The sequence below is a fragment of the Schistocerca piceifrons genome, chromosome 1 (assembly GCF_021461385.2).
Source record: "Schistocerca piceifrons isolate TAMUIC-IGC-003096 chromosome 1, iqSchPice1.1, whole genome shotgun sequence".
NCBI classification, from domain to species: Eukaryota; Metazoa; Arthropoda; class Insecta; order Orthoptera; family Acrididae; genus Schistocerca; species Schistocerca piceifrons.
In genome coordinates, this window is record NC_060138.1 from 1,067,988,950 (window position 1) to 1,068,012,848 (window position 23,899).

Genomic DNA, 23,899 nt, shown 5'->3' on the forward strand with positions numbered 1-23,899 from the left:
GCGCAACGCTACGCGCTGTTAACAGCCAACTGCCCAACACTACAATAGCAAATTCCAAAATGCCACCCAGCCACAGACTGCACACAGCCAGTGATTTTCATACAGAGCGCTACGTGGCGGTTGCGGTTCGAATATAAGAACCCAAACAGCCTACTTACAGCCTGACCGGGTTTCCTCCAAAAAACGTCTCCGACGGTTTTCTGGTTGAAGGCATATGCGACACTCATCGGTGACGAGATCGTGATGCCAATCCTGGGTGGTCCATTCGGCGTGTTGTTGGCGCTGCATGGTGTCGTGGTTGCAAAGATGGACCTCGCCATGGACGTCGGGAGTGCAGTTGCACATCATGCAGCCTACTGCGCACAGTTTGAGTCGTAACACGACGTCCTGTGACTGCACGACAAGCATTATACAACATGGTGGCGTTGCTGTCAGGGTTTCTCCGAGCCATAATCCGTAGGTAGCGGTCATTCACGGCAGTAGTAGCCCTTGGGCGGCCTAAGCGAGGCATCAACAGTTCCTGTCTCTCTGTATCTCCTCCATGTTCGAACAACATCGCTTTCTTTCACTCCGAGACGCCTGGACACTTCCCTTGTTCAGAGTCCTTCCTGGCACAAAGTAACAATGCAGACGCGATCGAACCGCGGTATTGACCGTCTAGGCATGGTTGAGCTATAGACAACACGAGCAGTGTACCTCCTTCCTGGTGGAATGACTGGAACTGATCGGCTGACGGACCCCCTTCGTCTAATAGGCGCTGCTCATGCATGGTTGTTTACATCTTTGGGCAGGTTTAGTGACATATCTGAACAGTCAAAGGGACTGTGTCTGTGATATGATATCCACAGTTCACGTCTATCTCCAGAAGTTCTGGAAATCATGGTGATGCAAAACTTTTTGATGTGTGTAGTTACTCCCCCACTTCTGGGTGCTTCACTTTTCTTTCAGGCAATGCAAGTTGTAATAAAAATCTCATATAGTATCTCCGAAACCAAGGGTTGCTTGATGATTACAATGGTTTGCTAAATGGACAACTTATTGTCGACAAATCCGTGCTTCAGGCTGATTCTTAAGTTAAGTGCACCTAATATATGCCATTATACTGTTCTCAAATCGTTCTTCAGATGATTGATGTTTCACTATTTATAGCATTACGTACATACTACCAGTGTTACATAATATGTTATTATGCACAATACGATAATGATGCAACAGATACAATCAAATAAGAAAATTGGTCTCTTGCAGGAACGAGTAGTTCCGTTCGGTGTGTTTATGCAGAATAATGATGAGTCTTCTTCCCAGACTCACCGTGAGCGTGAATATTTTAATCACGAGTGGTCACGTAGCGTGAACAGTGTACCTTACGAACATCTTCGTAAAATGGCGACTTAATTGGGCCCAGCCCCAGAGGTAGCGAACATGTGGCTGCACGCCAAACTACAGCTTGCCAGCCTCAGAACATACTGAGTGGGCTTGTATCGTCGCTTTACTTCTCCCGCTTTTTCTCCTTCTAATAGTATTATTAATTCAAGTATTCCACACATTTGGCAGACTCCTATTGCGCGTAATGTATTTCGTGAAATCATGTTATTTGTGATGGTTGCCGCGCGGGATTAGCCGAGCTGTCTCAGGCGCTGCACTCATGGACTGTGCGGCTGATCCCGGCGGAGGTTCGAGTCCTCCCTCGGGCATGGGTGTGTGTGTTTGTCCTTAAGATAATTTAGGTTAAGTAGTGCAGACGCACTATCCTCTGTGCCCGCGGTGGCTCAGATGGATAGAGCGTCTGCCATGTAAGCAGGAGATCCCGGGTTCGAGTCCCGGTCGGGGCACACATTTTCAACATGTCCCCAATGAAGTGTATCAACGCCTGCTTGCAGATAGGGTGTCTATTTAATTATCATTTCATTTCTAGCAAAGCTGCATGGCCATCCACGGTAACTGTTCTTTCGGGAACAGATACTACCGTCATATATATAGTTAAGTAGTGTGTAAGCTTAGGGACTGATGACCTTAGCATTTAAGTCCCATAAGATTTCACACACATTTGAACATTTTTTTGTAATGGCTGATATACCTGCAGATAATGTCTAGTGTCACGAAACTATTGTAGAAGTTACTTGAATAACTTAGCAGCTGCTGAAGGTTTTCGTGCATTATTGTGGATAACAGAATACTGAATCTTAATAACTGGAAATTGTTCGAATTATGCTTTAACTAGCGACCCGACCCGACATCAGACGGATAGCACTGAGTTTCTACGATCTGACGACTTGTTTACAATACACACAAACCTTCCTTGTGAATCAGTCTTCGTGAAAACCATATAGAAATACCTATAGTACTTTCTGACATTAACCTTCACCTACAATCAGAAAAACGCGGCAAGAGACTGCAATTCAAAATATGTATAGACTACTTTACCCGTTCAAATAATTGGCAATCAGTTCTGATTGTCACTGATAGGTAATATGGTATTGGAGAAATAGGTAAATGCAAGTATTTATTAATAAAATTATTGTATTTTGAATAGTAATAACAAATTATAACCTCACCCCAAGAAAATCTACAGTATTATCTACAATACGGTAAATTGTAAAACATATAAAAAGCAGCTATTGTCTTTCTCAGATTAATTTTATTTTTTAAACGTCTAAATTTTACAAAACTTCGTTGAACAGAATGTTAGCGGTTGTGAGGAGGTCATCGTTTACTTTTTGGCTGTATGTGCCTTCAGCACAAATATAAATATGACTGAATATGCGAACTCGTGAGAAACCCACTAACTGTCCATGCAAAAAAACTGTTTCTGGTAAATACAAATCTACCTTTTGAAACGCTTGACCTTAACGGTCATAACGAAGGCTACTTTTAACATCCTCAAAAATTGTTTTCCTGTCTTCCTCAGTTGCCTGCAATATTGCGGTATATTGATAATTTTTATATTTTGGATCTTCTGACTACAACTGAATGAAACAATTTTCATGCCATACGCGTTTCTCCTTTATTCTCTGCAAGGCGTCTTCAGTGACCGCGGCGAGATACTGCGATTCATAATATGAATAGACTACTTTACCCGTGCAAATAATTTACGCTCAGTCCTAATCGTTTCTATATAGTTTACATTTGGGGCAATATAGCTATAGCTTGTAAACAGTTCTGGTTGTTGGTTTTTGCTATGATGTAGTAATATTTTAAATTCCAGTTAACAGGTTGCGAGGACGGTTTTCTACATATTATGTTTCTGTTCCACTTTTGGTGCCGTTCCTCTTCTTATAACTGACACTTGTTTTTTTTCACATTTCAAAGCACTCGAAAGTGAACACTTGTTTTGATGCAATGTTCAGGTCTGTGTTGCCGACTATCGGATGTTATTGCCAAAGATCGAATTTTGAAAATTGAAATTTGTGGTAAGGACTATGGGACGAAACCGCTGAGGTCATCGGTCCCTAGGCTTACACACTACTTAAACTAAACTAAGATGACTTACGCTACGGGCGGCACACAAACCCATGCCCCAGGGAGGACTCGAAACTCCGGCGGGAGATCGAAATTATTGCCAACTTTCTAGTGTAATTTTTGAAGTATCTCTGATCTGTTTGTGTATGCTTGCGCACGCGCGCACAATTTCTATCTTATTTCTTTTATTAAGTGAGGTAGGGGGCCTGTACCGATGTGTGTTTGCTCGTTTATCACATGTTTGTTTTCAGCGATGGCTTTCTGAAGGTGGAAGTTTTCTTGCATTTGTATGGCAGGCATTTTAAAACACAGTACAAAGAACTTATTAGGTGTTGGAAGTACGAAACAAACCATTCCACATTTGCAGAACATTTAAAACACCATAACCACCATTCATCACAAATACCTTATACAAATGGTTCAAATGGCTCTGAGCACTATGCGACTTAATATCTGAGGTCATCAGTCGCCTAGAACTTAGAAATAATTAAACCTAACTAACCTAAGGACATCACACACATCCATGCCAGAGGCAGGACTCGAACCTGCGACCGTAGTGGTCGCTCGGCTCCAGACTGTAGCGCCTAGAACCGCACGGCCACTCTGGCCGGCTATGATTTTAAAAGATGACTTCCTTTCGTGATCTCGGTATAAGAACGAGACGTCGTGAGACATTAAGGCTACAAGCCCACTATACAACACAAAGCTGGCGCACTGACCGACGTGCGAGGTGTGTGACGCAGCAGTCTGTGGTGACGTGACGCAGGCAGTAGCGTGCCTCTCAGTGACGTCGGCGTCCAGTAGAGGAGGAAGCGCCTCCCACACACCTCGCCAGCCGGCCTTGGCGCAGTGTTCAAGGGGATTACCGCCGCTTATCCACTCTCACGCTCTTCCTGTCGCTAACGTGAACCTGCTGCCGCTTTAGCTCACAGACATTCGTGCATCCAACGTGTGTGGAAGATGTGTTAAATAATTTATTACATTTCTGAATGAGTAGTGATGTCCACCGTTAAAATACCATAGAACAGACTCACCCTTCTCATTTCTCATCATAACCCACTTTGAGCAAGAGATAGTGCCTGATTAGCTCTATGGCTGTGTTGCACTGAAAGTGCTTGCACAATAGGGCAAATGTGGGCAGTATGTGAAGAGTGTCTTGTTGGGAAATAAGTTCCACCAGCTTACTCTACTTACTGTTGACAACAGGCTTCAAGCTTGCATTGAGTAGTGCTCGGTTATGTCTCGTCTATTTCCCGGAAGTGTTGGTTCTACGTTAAGAGTGACAGACAGAGGTATGGACAGGTTTGCTGATGAAGAATTTCGGCGTCATACATGGCTTCTCTTGATACACTGATACTGAAAGGCCCCTCCCTATGGGTTTATGAAATACGTGAATTCAGTGAAATACCTTAAAAAATGTGGTTGTGAGCTCTCTTACGGGCAGGTTGCGTTCAGTGAGGATGTACTACCTCACGCTGAAGGCTTATCGGCTATTCAAAAAAAAGAAAAAAAAAAGAAAAAAAATAATGTTGAAGTCACGTAGAATATATTACTTAACAGTATGAAGTCTATATATACTTATATGGCTATGGTGTCCGTTCTTTCGGACATGTCCGAAAGAACAGACACCATTGATGACCTGCAGCCAGAATTACATTAATACCTTCAGTTGCTAACGGGCGTTGATATATATCAACGGAAACAGGTGAAAATGTGTTCTCCGACCGGGACTCGAACCTGGGATCTCCTGCTTACATGGCAGACGCTCTATCCATCGGAGCCACCGAGGGCACAGAGGACAGCGCGACTACAGGGACTATCTCGCGTACGCCTCCCGCGAGATCCACATTCTCATCTTGTATATCCACACACTACGTCCGTAGTGTCCCACCCCAACACACTCATTACTCGTGGAAGACATTCTTACCAAGTCCCGTAAGAGTTCGGGAAATAAGTGTGCATCCGCACAGAAGAAGGACATGGCCGGTGTATTACAACTATGTACTTATATGGATATGGTGTCTGTCCGTCTAGAACGAAATTAGATCCCGGGTTCGAGTCACGGTCGGGGCACACATTTTCAGCTGTCTCCGTTGATATAGGTATATCAACTCCCGTTAGCAGCTGAATGTATTAATATAATTCTAATTTCGACTTAGTAGGAAGTCTCGTGGTCGCTGCAGTGTTGACACCTTACAAGTTGTAAAGGCATTCAGTGTATTCGCAACATTCCTGCTAATAGCAGTTGTTTTCTCTTTGGCCATTAATTCCACTGAAGACGGAATTCACTGATAAGACGTAAAACGAATACAAGAGAACCTGTGTCATTGAGATACTGTGCTGATTTCGTAAGTGCGTTACAGAGAAGATTTAATGAAAGATGCCTTAATGAAATTCCTAATTATTAATAAGCAAATTAGTGATACATGGCTTATAATGATGAACTGCATGGTATACAGATCCGTGCTATATGTAAATCAGAACAAAAGAAAACTCCATATACACCGGGATAATTTAAGCAATATTAAATGCCAGCCGCTGTGCCGAGCGGGTCTAGGCGCTTCAGTCTGGAACCGCGCGACCGCTACGGTCGCAGTTGTCTCGGGCATGGATGTGTGTGATGTCCTTAGGTTAGTTAGGTGTAAGTAGTTGTAAGTTCTAGAGGACTGATGACCTCAGATGTTAAGTCCCATAGTGCTCAGAGCCATTTGTTAAGTGTCATAGTGTTCAGAGCCAATATTAAATCAGTGGGAAAGTAACGAAGCCAACACGTTAACTTCGGACATGGACAAGTGAAATACTAATATTCTACCGAGGACATGGAACGAGATCTATCTAACAGAACAACAAAAGTTAAATTTGAACACAGCTGAAGGTACAGCGTTGAAAACAAAATGTTACGTTAGACAGTTAGAGTGTTAGAGCATACTCCCGTCTCACCATAATCCTCGCACAGTGTAGCATAAGAATGACCACTGGAAATAACCTCAACTCCAATATCCAGCGTCCATAAGCCAGCTCCAACAAGGGCCAGGAAGCAGGAAACATCAGTCGCCCGTAGCAAGACGGAAACAGAAACGGAATAAATAAAAGCTTTGTCTCCTGTTGAATGGGGTATGTTAACACACGACTCTCGACGTGCAGGCATCCTATTGGACAACTCACTCTAGCTCGAACGTATCGCCTAAAGACATACACTGAGGTCATGGGATAGCTCCTAATATCGTGTCGGAACTCCTTTTTCCCGGACAAGTGCTGTGACTCAACAAGTCGTTGGAAGTCCTCTCTGTCTCTGAAACCGTCCATAATTGCGAATGTGTTGCCAGTGCAGGATATTGTGCGCGAACTGACCTCTCGGTTATGTCCGATAAATGTTAGATGGGTTTCACGTCGGGCGATCTGGGTGGCCAAATCATTTACTCAAATTGTCCAGAGTGATCTTCAAACCAATCGCGAGCAATTGTTGCCTTGTTGACAACTTGGATCAACGGCTTCGTGGGGTCTGCCACAAACGAACTCTATCGTCAGCTCTTACCAACTGAAATCGGGAATCATTTGACCAGGTTACGGTTTTCCAGTCGTCTGTGGTCCAATCTACATGATTACGAAGCCAGGAGAACCGCTGCAGTCGATGTCGCGCTGTTATGAAAGCCACTTGCAACAGTCGTCTGCTACCATAGCCCATTAACGCCAAATTTCACCCCACTGTCCCAACGGATACGTTGGTCATACGTCCCACACTGATTTCTGCCGTTATTTCACTCAGTGTTGCTTGTCTGTTACTACATATAACTGTACGCAAAGACCATCGGCCACAGCGTTGTCCGTAGTGAGGGGTAATGCCTGAAATTTGCTATTCTCGGCACACTCTTTACACAGTGGGTCTCGGAATTGTGAATTCCCTGATGATTTCCGAAACTGAATGTACCATGCCTGTAGCTCCAACTACTTTTCGGAGTTCAAAATTAATTCCAGTCGTGCAGCCATAACGACGTCGGAAACCTTTTCACATGAATCAACTGAGTACAAATGACAGCCGGCCGGTGTGGCCGTGCGGTTCTAGGCGCTTCAGTCTGGAACCGCCTGACCGTTCTGGTCGCAGGTTCGAATCCTGCCTCGGGCATGGATGTGTGTGATGTCCTTAGGTTAGATAGGTTTAGGTAGTTCTAAGTCAAGGGGACTGATGACCTCAGATGTTAAGTCCCATAGTGCTCAGAGCCATTTTTTGAACAAATGACAGTTCCGCCGATGCGCTATCCTTTCATACCTTGTGTAAGCGATACTACCACCATGTATATGTGTGCATGTCGCTATCCCATGACTTTGTCACCTCAACGTACCTTCACTTTACCAGCTACATACAGTGGCATACTTGGCAATCAATGACCTGGGTACGGAACGTCTTTGCAGATAGCTATGCGACACAGAATTGGGGAAAAATGAATAAGCTGAAAGATGACTGTGTAACGAACGTCTTACAGTAGCACAGTACTTTTGCGTCTGCAACTTTCCCAATGCTTCAGGGGTAAACATATCCATACTGATGTGTATCACTTAACCGTGATAACCAACACACCAGAATATACAACCCCAACTGAAAGCAATCGTAAGGTTGGAGAGTAAAGTGAGCATCATTGTTGCCAACAGCATGTACCATAAATGAATGGAACAAGTTTGCTTCCAAGCAAGACACAGCACTTACTGTCAACACTGGCGCTGTTGTACAAATATTTTTTGTGTAATCTATACTACTACGAGGGCTGTTCAATAAAGAATGATCATAATTTTTTTTTGACAACATGCCTTAACTCAACCTCACAATTTTGATGGTCTTTCTCAAAGAAGCCTCCCATGAATGCGATGCACTTATTCCAGCGTTTCTGCCAGTCTTCAAATACATGCTGGAAACCATTTTTTGAGAGGTCCTTCAAAATCGCAACCTTATACCTCACAACGGACACGCACTTGGAGTGCAAATACTGTTCACATCCATTGTAGAATAACGTTAATTGTGAACGGTGTAGTCCCGTTATGTGCAAGTGAATTGTACCAGATCAACTTGGTGTTGTTGGTGTGAGTGGCTCCTCTCCCTGTTAGACAATAGCAGACAATGCAGAGAGCAGCACATCAACCGCCGCGGGAAGGACCATATACGTGGATTTAGGCACACGGTAGTTAAATATGCACCCCCGTTTCTGTGTCTAGGGAGTATTGCACAGTCTCGAGTGCTAAAGGCTAGCAATTATTAATTCTGCTTATGAATCCCCTTCTCCTGCCGGGCGTGTTACACCCATCAAGTGTAACACAAGTAGCAATATTTTGGTCCAAGCGTCATCGTTTCGGGGGACCGCTAAGTAAATATAAAAAAAAGTTCACGCAGCTATCATTTCTAGAACAGCATGCCTTCGTTATTGCAGGGCATAAATCTTATCTGTTTGGCATTGTCTCTTCCAGTCTACTCGTCCCGCATCCACACCTCAAACTGGCTAGTGAAGTTATAATTACTTATTGTATAAAATACGAAAACAAATCCATGTTTAAGTACCAGCGTTGTTAAAGAATAGAGAAAGGGAATAATTTGATGTCATATTTTTACATAATAACGAACTAACTTAGTTTCATGCATTAATCTGTCTTGCGAGGCCTATGTCCCCCGCAATGGTTTGATGACTGCGTACCAACTCACGCAGAGTAAATTAATGACGACTTAGAATCAATGATTAGACATCGTTGCTTTCATTTGGATATTTTCCTATGTGCCTACGTACAAAGAAGGAGCCTCCTAGAAGATTGTGAGCCTAAAGACTGAAGACAGGCACAATCGGGCGTACCCTGGAAACAGTGAAAGATTTCACCGGCTAATCCTTCTAACATCAGATCAAGTTAAAGTCCAAACACAAATTAACATCAAGATGCAACGGCCTTTATCAAGACCACCCCTTGTGACGATCTCGATAAATATTGAGGGATTCTCTAGTCATAAGAGTGTTTTATTAGCAGACATGTGCCATAAGCATAAATGCGACGTATTGTTGGTGCAGGAAACACACGGGGGAGCCGCCAGCCACAGACCTAAAATAGCAGGAATGGATTTGGCCATTGAAAGACCTCACGACAAGTATGGGAGTGCGATTTTCATCAGACCCGGGCTCAACGTAACATCAGCCGCAATGACAGAAGTAAATAACATTGAAGTACTTACCATTCGCGCCCAGAAGTTCTCTGTGACGTCTGTGTACAAACCACCAGATGTGGACTTTGTTTTCCATGAACCAAACAATTTTGCAAACGACCATATTAATTTTGTCATAGGCGATTTCAACTGCCATGGTGTACAGCTTGAATCCTGGGCTGACACTAACGACCTACAACTCATTCATGACCCAAAACATCGTTCAACAGCAGAAGATGGAGAAGGGGATATAATCCTGACAACATCTTTGTGAGTAGGAAGTTGGCAGCACAGTGTATGAAGCTTGTTCAAGAACCTATTCCAAGTACACAACATAGACCCATCGTTTGTGTTGTGAATGCCATGGTTAAACCATAGGAGGTGCCTTTCCGAAGACGGTTTAATTTCAAAAAGGCAAACTGGCAGAAATTTAAAGAGCAATTGGACGAAGAGATTGAGAAAATCCCTCCTCGACCAGATGAGTATGGTAGATTTATCGATCTTGTGAAAGGGATCTCAAGGAAAAACATCCCAAGGGGTTGCCGTACCCAGTACATCCAGGGTCTGACCGGCAGCAGCAAGGTCTTACTTAACAGGTACCAAAAGCTGTTCACTCAGGACCGCTTCAGCGAAGATACGATGGAGGCTGGGGAGGAACTAATGCAGGCTATTGCTGAGGATAAGAGATCACGGTGGTGCAAACTAGTCGAGAATCTTGACATGAAACAAAACAGCAAACGTGCATGGAAATTACTGAAAAACTTAAGTACGGACCCAACTGATCACCAGCAGAAGAACAACGGGGTAACAGCAAATCAGATTGCTAGCCAACTTCTGAAGAATGGGAAAACCAAAGGGAAAAGAGAAAGGGAAAGAGTTATACCCCAAGAACAAAAAGATTACGGACTCCTCAATGCTTCATTCACAGCAACCGAACTGGAAGACGCCATTCAGAGTATGAAATTGAATAAGGCCGCTGGAACTGATGACCTTAGAACGGAGCAGATAAAACAGTTTGGGCCAAAAGCCCGAAACTGGTTACTACAAATGATGAACATATGTGTTAAAGAGCTGAATATTCCAAAACTATGGCGGCAGGCGAGAGTGGTGGCTTTACTAAAACCTGGCAAGGAGATAAAGGACCCCAAAAATTACAGACCAGTGTCACTTCTATGCCATCTCTATAAGATAATGGAGCGGATGATTCTCAACCGGGTGGCAGAAACTATAGATGGAAAGCTCATAAAGGAACAAGACGGTTTCAGACCAGGAAGATCTTGTTGTGGGCAAATACTTAATCTGACGCAGCATATAGAAGACGGGTTTGAAAAAAAAAATTAATAACTGGAGCAGCTTTCATAGATCTTACTGCTGCATACTACACGGTAAACCACAGAAAGCTATTGCGCAAATTATATCACCTCACAGGGGACTGTAGGTTGACGATGGTTATTGGTAGTCTTCTGCAGAATCGAAGATTTTATGTCTCCCTAAATGGTAAGAACAGTAGATGGCGACTGCAGAAGAATGGCTTACCACAAGGAAGTGTACTTTCTCCCATCCTTTATAGTGTATACACTAATGACCAACCTATACCTCAAGATGCAAGACTCTTCGTATATGCTGATGACACAGCTGTGGTGGTCCAGTGGTCCAATTTTGATGCAACATCTGGAAATCTCTCTAGAGCGCTTGAAGAACTGGCTCAATACTATGACGCAAATCACCTCAAGCCAAACCCTGACAAAACCCAAGTATGTGCTTTCACCTGCGCAATAGAGATGCTGGAGTTGAGCTCGACGTTACATGGCAAGGTAAGAAGCTAAAGCACTGTCCAACACCTAAATACCTTGGGATTGTACTTGACAGAACGCTTTCCTTCAAGCAGAATTGCCAAAACACCAAGGCTAAAGTCTGCTCCAGGAATAACATCATCCGCAGGCTGACAAACTATGAATGGGGAGCTCAACCATCAGTACTGAGAACATCAGCACTTGCTCTGTGTGTTTCTGCAGCAGACTATGCAGCGCCAGTATGGGAAGCATCTGCACATGCTAAACAGGTTGATGTAAGTGTCAATGAGACAATGCGAATTGTTACAGGCTGTCTCAGACCCACACCAACGGGTAATTTGTACCTACTTGCTGGAATTGCCCCATCCAATATCAGAAGGCAGGTGGCAGCAGACGCTGAGAGAACAAAGAAAGAAACAGACTCTCGACACCCACTGAATGGGCACGTCACTCAGGCTAGGAGGCTTAAGTCTAGAAATAGCTTTATTGCAAGAACCAAGATCCTTGACTGTTCACAGGAAGATAATAGAGTCCGTAAATAGGAGAATGAACAAACCGCACTACAGATAATACCAAAAGAGCAAATGGCACCTGGAAACAAACTTTCTTATACAGTGTGGAGAACACTAAATAGGCTGAGGGGTGGTGTGCACAGATGCAAAACTAATCTGTGCAAGTGGGGACTGCTGACTAACGATGACGACGTTCTTTGCGGATGCGGAGAGGTACAGGACGAGGCACATCTGCTCATGTGCCGACTACTGCCGGAGCCCTACAGTTTTAGTGACCTGCTACAAGCCAACGACAAAGCCGTAGCGGTGGCTAACTATTGGAAAAATAAAATTTGATCTGGAAAAGGAAAAGTAAAGTAAAGTAAAGGTAGATTACTTTTACTTAAATTTCATACTTTATTAGTTTTGGATTCCCGACGTGACGTTGCTTGGATCAAAATATTACCACTTATATTAAACTTTAAGAAGCAACACATATTTTTTACATTTTATAAATTTTTGGTGTCGAGGTTTCTTTAAATTTTTCATTTCAGTATTATTTATTGTTTTTAAACTTTATGTTTTATTAGTAGACACGGGATGATCGACAGTCGATTCCCACACCCACACAAATACTTTCCGGAACGAAACACGAAATTGCGACGCAAGAGCTTGTCTCGCCCAAATCTGCGCATTCTGACAATAGATACTTTTTCATACATATCACTACAGTTGCAATATTTTGGAAATGCTGTATGGATGGTGCGGTTTTTTGTTTCAGCTTGAAATTATAATTTCGACGTCTTTCTTTTTTCTTTGATATTTTTCACTAGCGTGATTTGCGTGTTCCTTTATTTTAATACAGACGTATTTATTGACTATATTTTTGTATGTATTTAGCTAATTCAGGTAACGTAAGCAATAAACAGCGACGATAATTCTAAATCAAGTCGGAAGAAACTGGGCTGCCATTGAGCTCTCTTGCAGTAGGTTGCCTAAACTGTTAAAGAAAAATCGTTTGATTTAGTACTGAATTGTACCTGTCAAAAGCAGCTACAAAAAGGTCTACGAGAGCGTATGCTTATCTCTAACAGTTGAATCACAGTCGCCCTTTTTTTGTAGGGTGACTTCGAAGTCCAAAAACCATCATTGTTGGTCAGCGATGTTCTCGCGACTTTTATTTAGATCTTTTTCAGCTTGCAATATTGTGTCACGTAATTGATTTAGCTCTCATGTATTAAAGTAGTCCCTATCAAGAGAACAATTTGGCGGAAAACATGTTTGCTTAATTTAGCTGATGAAGTTTAAACGGCTGAAGACATTTATGCAACATCGTTAAGAACCTTGTCGATTAAACCAGCTTTCAATAAAAAAAAAACTTCTATTAAAATCGGACCTTTCGTTTGGGTCGCTATGATACCACTGACAGATACATTACTGGCCATTAAAATTGCTACACCACGAAGATGACGTGCTACAGACGCGAAATTCAACCGACAGGAAGAAGATGCTGTGATACGCAAATGATTAGCTTTTCAGCGCATTTACAAAAGGATGGCGCCGGTGGCGACACCTACAACGTACTGACATGTGGAAAGTTTTCAACCGATTTCTCATCCACAAACAGCAGTTGCCTGGTGAAACGTTGTTGTGATGCCTCGTGTAACGAGGAGCAATGGGTACCATCACGTTTCCGACTTTGAGAAAGGTCGGATTGTAGCCTATCGCGATTGCGATTTATCGTATCGCTACATTGCTGCTCGTGTTGGTAGAGATCCAATGACTGTTAGCAGAATATGGAATCGGTCGGTTCAGGAGGGTAATACGGAACGCTGTGCTGTATCCCAACAGCCTCGTATCACTAGCACTCGAGATGACAGGCATCTTACCTGCATGGTGTAACGGATCGTGCAGCCACGTCTCGTACCCTGAGTGAACAGATGGAGACGTTTGCAAGACAACAACTATCTGTATGAACAGTTCGACGACGTTTGCAGCAGCATGGACTATCAGCTCGGAGACCATGGCTGCTGTTACCTTTGACGCTGCATCACAGGAAGGAGTGCCTGCGATGGTGTACTCAGCGACGAACCTGGGTGGACGAATGGCGAAACGTTGTTTATTCGGATGAATCCAGGTTCTGCTTACAGCATCAATACGGTCGCATCCGTGTTTGGCTACATCGCGGTGAACGCACTTTGGAAGCGTGTATTCGTCATCGACATACTGGCGTATAACCCGGAGTGATCCCTACGAAACCCTACATTTCAGCAGGATAATGCACGACTGCATATTGCAGGTCCTGTACGGGCCTTTCTGGATACAGAAAGTGTTCGACTGCTGCCATGGCTCCAGATCTCTCACCGATTCTCCAGATCTCTCACCAACTGAAAACGTCTGTTAAATGGTGGGCGAACAACTGGCTCGTCACAATACGCCAGTCACTACTCTTGATTAACTGTGGTATCGTATTGAAGCTGCATGGGCAGCTGTACCTGTACACGCCATCCAAGCTCTGTCCGACTCAATTCCCAGGCGTATCAAAGCCGTTATTACGGCCAGAGGTTGTTGTACTGGGTACTGATTTCTCAGGATCTATGCACCCAAATTGAGTGAAAATGTAATCACTTCTCAGTTCTAGTATAATATATTTGTCCAATGAATACCCTTTTATCATCTGCATTTCTTCTTGGTGTAGCAATTTTAATGGCCAGTAGTGTACGTACACTAAACTCATAACACCCCTTTGTTTGTGTCGGTTGTTAAAAATCGCATCACGATACCGGCGCTAGTAATAACAGTAAATATGATAAATACGGCTACCTCTCGTCTCGTAATTATCGTTCAAATACTTGCCGACGGTGTATACGTGTTACACTAACATGCGACCAAATCTTCTGAGTACTTCATCGTTTATGGAGGTAGTGTATTTTTAATGGCCAAAGGTCTTGCTGCAGTCGTAATACCATTTCCCATCTGATCACCTAAGTCAATCGCTGTCGGGCTGAGCTAGAACTTGGATGGGTCTTCCGTGTGGTGTTGGCAAGCGGGTTGCATTCAGCCTTTGTGAGGCAAACTGCGGACCTACTGCATTGAGAAGTAGCGGCTCCGGTCTCGTAAACTGACATTAGGCTGGGAGAGCTGCATCCAATGACGCGCGTGGGCTGTAGATGACACGGCGGCCGGTCGATACCGATGGGCCTTCATGGACTGTTCGGGCGGAGTTTAGTTTAGTTTTTTTCTGTATTCTTGTGCCGTCATACGTTTCTCATATCCGCGCAGGAGAAAGGTTAACTGTATGTATTTTGCTCCTAGTATTATATTTAGAGATGGTACTATTAGCCGGTGGGTGTGGCCGAGCGGTTCTAGGCGCTTCAGTCTGGAACCGCGCGACCGCTACGGTCGCAGGTTCGAATCCTGCCTCGGGCATGCGTGTGTGTGATGTCCTTAGTTTAGTTAGGTTTAAGTAGTTCTAAGTTCCAGGGGACTGATGGCCTCTGATGTTAAGTCCCATAGTGTTCAGAGCCATTTGAGCCATTTGTTGATACTATTATTTTCAAAGAGTTCCTTATTCCCGTCAGAGCAGTTGTTATGTCTAATTTCTAGAACAGTTCTCTACATAAAGGTAGACCATGGACTGCACAGTGCAGTGAATACTCTGTGTATACGAGTGGACCTACACCAGAAAATTATTCCGTAAGATAACAATGAATGGAATGTATGCAAAGTAAGCTGATTTTCTAAACATTTCATGGAATGCATGTGGAAGACTAACAGTAATTAGTCTCTGTCCAGAAGAAGATTTATCATGAGAGCTGCATGAAATATCTAACATAGCCTTGTGCTTTCTAACAATTAAATCTGAAGTGAACAAGTGAAACTTTGAATTATCCAAACAAATAGCAACAAAGTATTTGTTGTCCACCTTATCCCTCCCGAGTGGAGGTGAGGAGGGAGGGAAGGAGGAGGCCTCCAATTGTTCAACTGATCACTAAAGACAAAAGTCTGCCTATCTTTTAGATCGTGGTGTTAATTTCCATTTTCGCGCTGTGTTTGTGCGTTGCTTAAGCTTGCTCTTCCGCCAGCAAGGAACACCTGGCATCGGATGAACCGCATCCCTCCTGTCCCGGCCGGCAGATAGTTTACATCCGCCGCTGGCCGGCTCGACAGGTAGATCCGGCGGCCCAGGGGATGCCGGAACGGCGGCCACTTAAGACCGACAGCGTGGCGGAAATCCGCGTCCACTTGGTATTCGGGCAGCGGCCGGCCGCCTCCCCAGGGCACAGGTTCTCGCAGAGCCGGCGCTAATGGATAAGTCCCGCCTTCAGCCCAGCCGCGGCTCTGCCGCACACCGCTGCTCGCTGCTCCAGCTGTCTGCGGTGGCCAGTCCGCCCACCCCACTCTCCCGTGTGAGCCGAGGGCCCCGCAGCTGCACACTAGTAAAGCCACTGCCTGTATCCGGCTTCAAGTGTGATTTGTAGTTGTGCAGAATATCCAGAACAGCTGCTGGACTAGGAAAGCAATTTTGAAATTCGCTAACTGTCCCAGGAGTACATACGCAGACAATGTCTTTCCAAATTTATCAAAACAAAATGCCGTGAGAAAAACAACAAGAATATCAACCAAATACCATGGAAGGAGCCAGTATACAGTGCGTTTGTTTCAACTGGGAACAAGTAAATATCTCGAAAAATTTGCACCGTACTAAAAAATGTTTCAGATGAAAAGTTAACAATTTCAAGGGAGACATTTGTCTGTGCTTAAAGTAGCCGCCCGCCCCCTCCCAACCTGCTGCCCCCCCCCCCCCCCAAGTCAGACTCAACAATATTCAATTCTCAAAGGGAACGTCTCATTTAACATCACAGATTCGGATTCTAAGCCAAAAAATACATAGGTCTTTTTACTTTGTGTGAGTAGGCGCCACATGGCTAGTCGCAGTAGTAAGATCAGTTCGAACGCGTTTTATGTAGTTGGTAAGGAAAATCTTCGGTACTCATTATGTGACTCTGCAGGAGAGACGCTCAGTAGCTCGGTATGGGCTTTTGTTGAAGTTTCGAGAACATACCTTCACCGAGGAGTCAAGCAGTATATTGCTCCCTCCTACGTATATCTCGCGAAGAGACCATGAGGATAGAATCAGAGAGATTAGAGTTCACACAGAGGCATACCGACCATCTTTCCTTCCGCGAACAATACGAGACTGGAATAGAAGGGAGAACCGACAGAGGTACTCAAAGTATCCTCCGCCACACACCGTCAGGTGGCTTGCAGATTATGGATGTAGATGTAGATGTATGCTGTGGTTGCCCTTTATCCTGCCTCTCATTTAGTAGAAGGATGTAAATAGCCTATTTTCTCGCGAGACTATTGGTCACTAAATTGTTACCCTAGTCGCCTCACGACATTTCAGGGGGCTATATTGCGGAACTAGTAAATTTTTCTCGATTTCTGTGTGTTTTATGCTCCTATTCTTTTTATTAGTTATCGATTAAAACTAAAGCTACGATTCGTGTATGTTATGGTTACGGAAGTGCAATTCGCTTCCGTTCACGAATCCTCAATCCAGATGTACTGGGGGTCAGTGAACTGAAGTGGAATGAAGACAATGATATCTGGTCAGATGAGAATAGGGTAATATCAATAGCAACAGAAAATGGTGTAATAGGAGTGGGATTGGCTATGGACAGGAAGGTATAGCAGTGACTTATTCTGAACAGTTCAATGATTCGGTTGTTCTCATCAGAATGAACAGCAGAATGAACACCGACAACAATAATTCAGGTATACATCCCGACGTCGCAAGCCGAGGGTGATGCCTTGGTATTAAGAATGAGAAATGAGAAAGGGTAATTGAGTTCTGCAGTAAATTTCAGCTGCTAATAGCGAATACTCTATTCAAGAATCACAAGAGGAGGAGCTATATTTGGTAAAGGCAGGGAGATAAGGAAAGATTTCAGTTACATTACATCACTGTCTGGCAGAGATTCCGAAATCAGATACTGGATTGTAAGGCGTACCCAGGAACAGATACAGACGCACATCACCGTTTAGCAGTGATGAAGAGTAGACTAAAGCTTACGATGGATCAATGGCTCTGAGCACTATGGGATTTAACTTCTGAGGTCATCAGTCCCCTAGAACTTAGAACTACTTAAACCTAACTAACCTAAGGACATCACACACATCCATGCCCGAGGTAGGATTCGAACTTGTGACCATAGCGGTCACGCGGTTCCACACGGTAGCGCCTAGAACCGCTCGACCACCCCGGCCGGCCAAAACTTAAGAAACAAGTTACGAAGAATCAATGCGCAAAGAAGTGGGGTACGGAGATGCTAAGGAATAAAGAGACACGCTTGAAGTTCTCTGAGGCTATATAGACACTGTGATGAGAAATAGCTCAGTATGCAGTTCAGCTGAAGACGAATGGACACCTCTAAAAAGCGCAACCACACAAGCTGAAAAAAAAAAGCATAGGTCCTAAGAAACTATGGCTAGCAGAAGAAATACTTCAGTTGATCGATGAAAGAATGAAGTACAAGAATGTTCAGGGGAATTCAGGAATACAGAAATAACAGTCAGCAATGAAATAAATAGGAAGTACAGGGAAGGTGAAATGACTGCATGAAGAAAATGAAGAAATCAAAAAGGACATGATTTTCGAAAGGAATGACTCAACATACATAAAAGTCGAAGCAGCCTTCCGTGATATTAAAAGCAATGGTGGTAATGTTAAGAGTACAACGGGACTTATGCTGTTAAATACAGAGGAGAGAGCATATAGGTGGAATGAGTACATTGAACGCTTCTGTGAGGGGGAAGACATGTCTGATGACGTTACAGAATAGGAAACAGGAGTCGATGTAGAAAAGATAGGGATCCAAAGTTAGAATCAAAATTTAAAAGAGCTTTGGAAGACTAAGATCAAATAAGCCAAAAGGGGTAGATAACATTCCATCAGAATTTCTTAAATAACTGGAGGAAGTGGCAACAAAACGACTATTCGCGTTGGTGTATAGAATGTTTGAGACTCGGGGTATACCATCTGGCTTTCACAGAAACATCATCCACGAAATCCCGAAGATTGCAAGAGCCGATAAGTGCGAGGTTTATCATTCAATCAGCTTAACAGCTCATACATCCAAGTTACTGACAAGAATAATTCACAGAACACTGGAAAATAAAATCGACGATGTGCTGGAAACGATCAATTTGGCTTTAGGAAAGGTGAAGGCGCCAGAGAGGCAATTACGACGTTGCGGTTGATAATGGAAGTAAGACTAAAGAAAAATCAAAATACGTTTGTAGGATTTGTCGACTGGAAAAAGCAATAGGCAATGGAAAATGATGCAAGACGTTCGAAATGCTGAGAAACGTTGGAGTAAGCTATAGAGAAAGACGGGTAATATACAGGGTGAGTCACCTAACGTTACCGCTGGATATATTTCGTAAATCACATCAAATACTGCCGAACCGATTCCACAGACCGAACGTGAGGAGAGGGGCTAGTGTAATTGTTTAATACAAACCATACAAAAATGCACGGAAGTATGTTTTTTAATACAAACCTACGTTTTTTTAAATGGAACCACGTTAGTTTTGTTAGCACATCTGAACATATAAACAAATACGTAATCAGTGCCGTTTGTTTCATTGTAAAATGTTAATTACATCCGGAGATATTGTAACCTAAAGTTGACGCTTGAGAACCACTCCTCCGCTGTTCGATCGTGTGTATCGGAGAGCACCGAATTACGTAGGGATCCAAAGGGAACGGTGATGGACCTTAGGTACAGAGGAGACTGGAACAGCACATTACGTCCACATGCTAACACCTTTAGGTGACTCACCCTGTATAATATGTACCAGTGCCAAGTACGGACAATGAAAGTGAAAGATCAAGAACGAAGTACTCGAATTAAAAACGGTTTATAACAGGAATGTGGTCGTTCACCACTACCGTTCAGTCTATACATCGAGGAAGAGGCGACGGACTATAAAAAAAAAAATCGAGAGTGGAATTAAAATTCAAAGTGAAAGGATATAAATAATACAATTTCTGATGATATTACTATCCTTAGTGAAAGTGAAGAAGAATTAGAGGATCTACTAAATGGAATGAACAATCTAATGAGTACAGAATATGGACTGAGAATTATCGAAGTGAGTCGAAAGTACAGAGAAATGGCAAAAATGAGAACAGCGAGAAATTTAACATCAGCACTGATGATCACGAAGTAGTTGAAGTTCAGGAATTCTGCTACATAGGTAGCAAAATAGCCCATGACGGACGGAGCGAAACGGACATAAAAAGCAGACTAGCAATGGCAAAAAGCGTGTTTCTGGGCAAGAGAAGTCTATTACTATCAAACACAGGTGTTAATTTGAGGAAGAAATTTCTGTACATTTAGAGCACAGAATTGTATGGTAGTGAAACATGGACAGTGGGAAAACCGGAACACAAGAGAATCGAAGAACTTAAGACGTGGTGTTGTAGAAGAATAATGAAAATTAGGTGGACTGATAAGGCAAGAATGAGGAGTTTCTCCGGAGAAACAGTGAGGAATGGAAAATATGGAAAACAAGAAGAAGAAGGGACAGTGTGGTACGACATCTGTTAAGACATCAGGGAATAACTCAGAGGATAATGGAAGGAGCTGTAGCGGGTAGAAACTGTAGAGGAAGACAGAGATTGGAATACATCCAGCAAATAATTGTGGACGTAGGTTGCAAGTGCTAATCTGAGATGAATATGTTGGCACAGGTGAGAAATTCATGGTGGGTCGCATCAAACCACTCAGAAGACAGATCACTCAAAAAAAAAAAAAAAAAAAAAAAAAAATTCATTCTACCTGTTGTGTCTGTATGGTATAAAGGACAAGAAATGTTAACTTAGATTTCGCTAGAGCAAGATTATTTACAAGGAAGACAACGTCTGCTCCGACGTATGCCGGCGTCGGTGGCCGTGCGGTTCTAGGCGCTTCAGTCCGGAGCCGCGTGACTGCTACGGTCGCAGGTTCGAATCCTGCCTCGGGCATGGATGTGTGTGATGTGCTTAGGTTAGTTCGGTTTAAGTAGTTCTAAGTTCTAGGGGACTGATGACCTAAGATGTTAAGTCCCATAGTGCTCAGAGCAATTTGAACAAATTTTTGCTCCGACGTATGTTAAGTGCAACGAAAGAATTTTACAGACAATTTCCTCTGGAATGAAGAGTAAACAGTACTGAAAGGAAATTCTCTTCTCAAGTATTGAACGAACAGCAGCATTTATTGGAACGAAACTGCACTTCCTGTGGAAGAAAGGATAAACATAGATATGTTCGTAGGCTGAAGGCCTCTAGGAAGTAAAGAAAAACTACTAGAAAATATCTTTAACTAGTAAATGCACCATGCACTACACTAGTAAACGTTCAGTTCTCGAGGAGATAGTCCTTATTTAAAGTTTGGTGCACTGAGATTCAGGATGAAGTCCAAAAACCAGAAGTACAGCCCAGTTTGAAAGTTGCAGTATGATGAAAGAAAGTCTTGTACGGGGTAGAAACAAGGTAATGAAACTTCCTGGCTGATTAAAACTGTGTGCCGGACCGAGACACGAACTCGGGACCTTTGCCTTTCGCGGGCAAGTTAGGAAGGTAGGAGACGAGGTACTGGCGGATTTAGAGCTGTGAGGACGGAGCGTGAGTCGTGCTTGGGTAGCTCAGTTGGTAGAGCACTTGCCCGCGAAAGGCAAAGGCCCCGAGTTCGAGTCTCGGTCCGGCACACAGTTTTAATCTGTCATGAAGTTTCATATCAGCGCTCACTCCGCTGTAGAGTAAAAATTTCACTCTAAAGTAATGAAATCGTGTTAGTCCACTAACTGATCACTGACACGAAACATGGCGTCGTCTTTGCGGAGGCTCTAAAGTGAATTCGTGATTGATGGAATGCGACTAAATTTGGCGTCTTATCCAGGAAACCAACTCGGAGTGAACTGCTCGTCGTGGCTCGAGCGCTTGCCTAAATAGAAGGGCACCATGATATCGTAGGCACTACTTCCAGTCACGTGGTCCGCGGAGGAGTATAGGTCCGTCGGGCTAGCGATCTGTATTGGCGTCTGGGCGGACCGTAAACGAATTACTTCACTCTGCGGGAAGGCTGGCACCTGTTACTTTTGTGACCGCTTCCCTCGGGAGTAATGTTGGTTACTTGCTGCGGAGGCGCTAGTCCTACGCACAGCAACAATCTCCAGCAGTAGCTCTCAACGTACTCCCCCAAAGCTTTGCTTACCACGTTTAATAGGAAATTTCATGTAGGACGTCTTAGTAACACGCGGTATCTAGATCTACTTTTCTACTTCGGGAGCCACCTTACGGTGTACTAGTGTCACTCCTCCTTCTCTTGTCCCAGCTGTGAATAGTTGTTGGGAAGAACGATTGTTGATAAGTATCCATATGGTGCCGAATCTCCTTGACTCTGTCCTCATAAACTTTACACGTGTTATGGGAAGAAAAGAGAGATATTGGTTGACTCTTCTGGGAAATTAAGCAGTAAACCCCACCATCTGCAGCATCTGCCATTAGAGCTGGCCGGGCTTCTCCGTGACACATTTTGACATACTGAATGAAACTATAACGAAAGGTACTGCTCTTCTTTGGATATTTTCTGTGTCCTCTGTTCCATTTGGTACGGATCCCAGACTGACGAGCTGTAGTATTAGTAGAACGATGGTTTTGTAATCTACCAGCTTTGTTAATGGACTACAATATGTTTCTCCCTCTTTTGGCCAGGTGTGCATATGCTTTGTCTGTAAGTGGAACCCCTAGAGATTTTCCGAATTTTGTTTACTGTGTACGATCTGTGCAAGACCGGATAGCGATTTATTCAACCGAAGCGAACAGCTTTCCTCGTCATGCAAATGTTCAAATGTGTGTGAATTCCTAAGGGACCAAACTATCCATCCCTAAACTTACACCGAACTTAAACTAACTTAACTATAAGGACAACACTCACACCCATGCCCGAGAGAGGACTCAAACCTCCGTTGGGAGGGGCCGCACGGTTAGTGACATGGCGCCTCTAACCGTGCGGTCACTCCGCGCTTCCCTCGTCATGCCTCCAATGGTTCCCCAGGTATGTAATTACGTACTTCTGCGACAGCTAATCCTGCACACGTTGCGTGAAAGTACAAGATTCGTCTGGAAAGTTCAGTGATTTCTCTCATAACATGAAGGAAACAACAGTTGTAACGAACTTTACTGGCCTTGAAAGTAATCACCATTAGCTACAACACATTCCCGGTGTCCGTTGTGAAGCTCTTGGAGACTGTCAGCAAACGCATCTTGTGGAGTCACACAAAGACCGTGCCCACGTGTTAGTGGATATCTGCATCATTACAGGAGATGGATGCCAGCAATAAAATCCGGAGACAAAGCGACAGTCAATGGTATGGTAAATGGAAATAAACGTATGGCATCGTTGGCCCCATTCGGGGGAGGTTCGACCGCCAAGTGCAAGTCTTATTTCATTCGACGCCACACTGGGGGACCTGGGGGACTTGAGCACCGGTGATGAGCCTGAGATGATGACGAGGACAACACAACACCCAGTGCACCACCGGAGAAAATCTCCAACCCGGTCGGGAATCGAACTCAGGCCCGCTTCCATGGGAGGCAAGCACGTTACCACCCATCTAAGCAGGCGGACTAATGGGATCGTGTTCATCATCCTCACCGACTCCGAAAAAAAGTTGGCAGATAAAATTCAAAATTAAGGCGATAATGATAGCCTTATTTGATAGAAAGTGCTTGATCTGTCACGAATTTCTACCCGAGGAGACTATGAGAACCATGTCACTGACTGTTGCTCGTCTCTGCGTCGTACTGGTAGCAAGTAGTGTCATCTCTTGCAATAATACATATATCCAACAACGCGTGACCACGGTGCTTCAAGCGACTTCACAAGAAGTCTTTCCCGATGCTTCCAGCAGCGTTTCACCCTATGCCAGAA

General features: G+C 43.8%; 1 non-coding gene across 1 annotated transcript; it reads left to right on the forward strand.

The window, feature by feature from the left end:
* Positions 1-1,757: 1,757 nt before the first annotated feature.
* Trnat-ugu lies at positions 1,758-1,832 on the forward strand. The gene has a single exon. It is a non-coding gene; the product is annotated as a tRNA-Thr (tRNA).
* The last annotated feature ends 22,067 nt before the right edge of the window (positions 1,833-23,899 follow it).